At 34.8% G+C, this 5,481-nt stretch overlaps 1 protein-coding gene, 1 non-coding gene and 1 pseudogene across 8 annotated transcripts in view; 2 read left to right on the forward strand and 1 right to left on the reverse strand.

Moving 5' to 3' along the window:
- The window catches only part of LOC101575050, a 783,209-nt pseudogene that overhangs the window by 17,606 nt on the left and 760,122 nt on the right, over positions 1–5,481 (reverse strand).
- Positions 1–5,481, forward strand: part of Lepr (leptin receptor) — an 81,556-nt gene that overhangs the window by 13,939 nt on the left and 62,136 nt on the right. The window lies entirely within an intron of this gene.
- On the forward strand, positions 4,931–5,037 carry LOC111817441. The gene has a single exon (XR_002821640.1). It is a non-coding gene; the product is annotated as a U6 spliceosomal RNA (small nuclear RNA).

The following is a 5,481-nucleotide window of genomic DNA, read 5'->3' on the forward strand; positions in this document are numbered from 1 at the left end:
TTTGAATATGTTCCATTGGTTCTCAGGTCTGTTCCTCCCCCCCGCCCCCAGTACCATGTTGATTTTACCATAGTACCTTTGGAGTATAATTTCAACTCAGGGATTGTGATGCCTCCCTCTTTTCCTTTGTTGGTTAGGGTTGCCTTTTGTATTCTAGGTCTCTTTTGGTCCAGATGAACATTAGGTATATTTTCTTTAGATATGTGAGGTATGCTAATGGTATTTTGATTGGCATTGCATTAAATCTGTATAACAGTTTGGTATTATGGCCATTTTCACAATGTTAGTTCTTCCTATCCTTGAGCAAGGAATATTTTTCTATTTTCTCAAATCCTCTTCAATCACTTTTTTTCAGAGTGCTACAATTTTCAGTGTACAACTCTTTCACTTTCTTTGTTAGATTAATTCCTAAGCATTTCATTTTTGGGGTGCTATTGTGAAGGTTGTGGTTTCCCTAACTTTTTCTCAGTGAGTTTGTTGTTTGTACACAGGAATGGCATTGAGTTTTACACTTGATTGTAGCCAAAAGGCTGAGAAGCAATGCTATTAATGTTTGAGTACTGACTTTGTGTCCTGCTGTGCTACTGAAATTGGTTATTAAATCTAGAAGTCTTTTGATGGAGTTTTTGATGTCTTCTATGTAGAATATCATATCATCTGCCAATAGCGATAATTCCACTTCTTTGTTTTCCATCCTTATTCTTTTTATTTCTTTGTGTTGTTTTAATTGTTCTGGCTAATGTTTATAAAACAGTATTTAATAGGAGTGGTGATAGTGGATATTCTTGTCTTGTTCCTGATATTAGAGTGAAAGCTTTCAGTTTTTGTCCATTTAGTATTATGTTGGCTATTGGTGTGTCATAGATGGCTTTTATCAGATTGAGGTAAAGACTATATATTCTGATTTTCTGTAAAACTTTTTTTTATCATGAATATTATACTTCATCAAAAACTTTATCTGAATGTACTGAAATGATCATGTGATTTTTGTCTTTGGCTCTTAATATGGTGTTTTACATTTATTGATTTGCATATATTTAACCATCCCTGCATTCTTGGAATGAATCTTACTTGGTCATGCATATAATCTTCTTGATGATTTTCTGCATTCTGTTTGCTAGTATTTTATTGAGGATTCTTGTGTCTATGTTCATTAATGAAAATGGCCTATAGTTCTCTTTTTTGGTTGGGTCCTTCTCTGGTTTTGGTATCAGGGTAATACTTGTCTCCAGGAATGAGTTAGGAAGAATTGCTTCCCTTTAAATTTCATTAAAGAGTTTGAGTAGTACTGGTGTTAAATCTTCTCTAAAGTTCTTGTAGAATTCATCTGTGAATCCATCAGGACTTGTGCTTTTCTTTGTTGGTAAGTTGTTACTTATGTCTTTAGTTTTACTGATGTTGGATTATTCAGAATTTTTATATCTTCTTGATTATGCTTTGTTAATTCATGTTTCTAGGAATCTATCCATTTCTTTTGTGTTTGCTTCCTATGCAAGTAGAAATTTTTGAAGTAGGTATTGATGATATTCTAAACTTCTATAGGATGTATAGTGATTATACTTTTTCATTCCTTATTGCCTGAATTTGAGTTTTTTCTTTCTTTTTTTGATAAAGTTTGCTAGGAGTTTATCAATTTTATTTTTCAAAGAACCAATTCTTCAGTTCATTGATGCTGTGTATTGTTTTCTTAGTCTCAATTACATTAATTTCTGCTCTGATCTTTATAATTTCCTCCCCTCTTTGGGGTTTGGGTTTGACTTGCTCTTCTTTTTCTAGAGATACAGCATTAGGTTGCTTATTTGTGCTTATTCTGCTTTCCTGATGTGAGAAGTCACTACTAGAAATTTCCCTCTGAGGACTGCTTTCATTGTGTCCCACAGGTTCTGGGAAGTTGTATTTGCATTTTAATTTGGTTGTAGATATTATTTAATTTCTTCTTTGATTTCATCTGTGAACCACTGTTTGTTCAGAGGGGTATTGTTTAATTCCATGTGTTTATGGAGTTTTTGTCATTTCTTTTATCATTAATTTCCACTTTTATTGCAGTATTGTCAGAAAATACAAATGGGATAATTTTATTTCTTTTATATTTACTTAAGCATGTTCTACATGGTAGCATAAGGTCCATTTTAGAGAATGTCCCATGTGCACCTAAAAAGAATGTGTTATGTTGAGCTGTGGGGGACTCAGGTCAACAACTTCTGACACTGCCAGTCTAGTGGAAGACCCAATACTATTATGGACTACTGGACTCTTTTAGAATATTTTGCTGAGTTTACACACCTATAATATTCAAATAACGGAACTTAACAAAAAAGGGGATACAGATGAATTTCCATTTTGTATCTGTGTATTCAAAATGGTTAGGATAGATATATAGTTACATTCTCTTAATGAATAGAGGGATTTGTTCTAATAGTGTTTGTAAATAGGATATCATGTCTGCATCTTGTACAGCAAATAACCACTAGGAAGAGAGTATGCAATGTGTTAATTATTGAAACTGTCATACCAATTTGAGTTGAAACTGTCTCATTGCTATTTGTCTCTCAATAAAATTGTGAAAAAAATGAATAAAAAATAAAGGACACAGTACTAGAAAAGACAAAAAAAAAAGAACATGTATTCTGTCCTTCTTGGGTGGGACACTCTGTAACGGTCTATTAAGTCATTTGTTAACATGTTTGAGTTAGTTCTGCTATTTCTTTGCTATTTTTTGTCTAGCCGATCTATCTTTTTGCAATAATGTGATGTTAAAGGTCCCCCATTACAATTGTGTTATTGCTTATTTGATTTTTCATGTCTATTAATATTTGTCTTATATAGTATTTGGTGCATATATACTTATGATTATCTCTTCCTTTTGCAGTTTTCTCCTATCAAGTATGTAGTAACCTTCTTTATCTCTTCTGATTATTCTTGATTTGAACCTCACATTATCTGCAAATAGAATAAGCACCCCTCCTGTTGTTTCTTCATGTTGTTTCCTTCTGTTGTTCTTGGAATTGTGGTCATTTTTATTTCATTATAATGTATCTTTTAGTGTTGGTTTGGTAGTCATGAATTCTTCAGTTGTTCTTTGTTGTGGAAGTATCTTATTTCTCTATTAATTTTGAAAGATAGTTTTTCAGGGTACATCAGTCTGGGTTGGAAATTTGTTTTCTCTCAGGACTTGAAATACTTTATTTCAAGCTCTTTTTTGTTTTTTTGTTTTGGCAGAACTGGGTATTGAACTCCTCGGGCCCTTGAGCTGGCCAGGGAAGCACTTATTCTACTGAGCCGTCTCCCCAGCCCTCAAGCTCTACTTGACTTGATGGTTTGTGTTGACAAGTTTGCCATGATTCTGATGGGTTTTCCTTATGGATGATCTGTTTCTTTGCTCAAACAGCTTTTAATAGTCTGTTCTCATGCTGAATTTGTGGAACTTTGATTATTATACATGGGTGTAGATGTATTTTGGTGTGGATAATTGGAGTTTTGTATGCTTCACTTAACTTGATGTCAGATTCTTTCCCATGTTTGGGAAATTTTCTGCAATTACTTCTGCAAATGGTCTTTTTATGTCATTTATATTGACTACCTTTTTGTTGACACCTAATAGTTTATGTCGTTTTTCTTTGCATCATCTTACAGCTGTTGAATTATTTTCTAGTTCCTTATTATTTTTAAGAGATCTTCTTTTCATGATTGCTAGCTGCCATCTTGCGTTTAAGATCTGAAAGTTTGTCTTCATTTTCGTTCAAACAGTTTTTCTGTCTTCCAATGGAAATTTTAATTTCCTGGATATCTTTTTGAATCTGTTTCATGCATGTGAATTCTTTCCTATATTGTTCAAAGTTTCTATCATTTCCTATACTCCTCTATTTTAAAAATTTATATCTCCTTCAGACATGCTGAGCAATTCTTTCATTATGGTTGCCATTGCTTTCTTTTTTCTCCCCTAGAGATTATTTCTGATCTGATTTCCTTCATAGACTCCTAGAAGTGTTTTTTTTAAAAAACTTCAGTTTTTATCATTTCAGAAACTTCAGGTATGATTTCCAATTTCTTCTATGTTGATGTCTCCTGGACTCATTCTGGATGGGCTGCAGGTCTTAGATGGCATTTCCTTTGTCATGACATTTTCTATTTCAAAAAAATCTATAATTTTGTATTCTGTGATGACCCGTGTGACTTTTGGTGGTAGGTAGCTTATCACTAGTATCAAGGCCTCTCTAAGAAGAGTCTGTTCTTCCAGGATATCTTCTATGTGTAAGACATTCTTAATTTGTGTCTGTCCCAAGATCCTACCTTCCCAATTAATTGAGAGTGGAATGTGAGCTTCTGTTTGGCTCTGTCCCCAGTCATTTGATGTACAGCTGTGATGAGGTTATTACTCCGAGCTTCCCAATGTTGTTACCTAAGGGGAAACAACTGATTACTGCAGATGTGACATCCTAGCTACAGTAGTACAACTAGTAATAATGATAGCATCAAGCACAGTTTTGAAACTGACAAACTGTTAGCTATTAATTTTGTACTTTAGACCGTAGGAGCAAAGTCTATAGTTATATAATAGCACCAATCATAAATGATGAGTTGAAATGCAAAGTGTGCCCCTTGTTTGAGAGGATTTACCCTGGGCTTCTCCACAGTAGCTGGCTCCTGTGCTCCAGGCACTTCCTGCACTGGCTGCTCTGTGCTGTAGGGGGTTGGGCAGAGCCTGGGTTCCTCTGGACAGAGGCTCCTGTGATCACAGAAGGGTAGTGGACAGCGTCTCTCTCTTCTCATGTGGCAGAGTGGGATTTACCAAGGCTCCCTAAATGATGGGGGAGGGGAGCGCAGTAGGTGGGGTCTCTCTCCTCCCAAATATTGTGTATCTTAATAAAAATTTCTGTCTTTCTAAATTCCTAAATAACCAATAAACATGCTTTGCAAAATACCAGAACGAGTGCTTGCTTCAGTAGCATATATACTAAAATTGGAATGGTACAGAGAAGATCAGCACGGCCCCTATGTAAAGATGACACACAAATTTGTGAAGCATTCCATATTTGTGTATAAAAAGTAAAGCTATATGAATATGCTGAGCTGTAAAAGGCTCAGGCCAACAACTCGGACAATTGCCAGTTGTGCTGGTAACTACTATTACGGACTATATTGGGCTATTTTGCTGAATTCACATACCCACAATCTTTGGACTGGCATCAAGTGTGAAAAGGTCCTTTAAAGACTTCTCCAAATGCAGCCTCTCTAACAGCAACGGAACACCCATCTCTGACAAAACAAAGAAAAGGGATATAAATAAAGGACCATTTTGTTGTGAAAAAACCCATATATATATAGAAGATAGTTAGGACAGATATACAGCTACTTTCTCTTAGTTTAATGAGAAGAAAAGTTTGTACTAATACTGTTTAGACAAGATCTCATGTCTACATCTTGTCCTCTGAATAACTACTCTAAGACAACAATATGCAATGTACTAATTATTGTAACTGT

The sequence above is a fragment of the Octodon degus genome, unplaced genomic scaffold, assembly GCF_000260255.1.
Source record: "Octodon degus isolate 3935 unplaced genomic scaffold, OctDeg1.0 scaffold00057, whole genome shotgun sequence".
In the NCBI taxonomy this organism is placed as follows: domain Eukaryota; kingdom Metazoa; phylum Chordata; class Mammalia; order Rodentia; family Octodontidae; genus Octodon; species Octodon degus.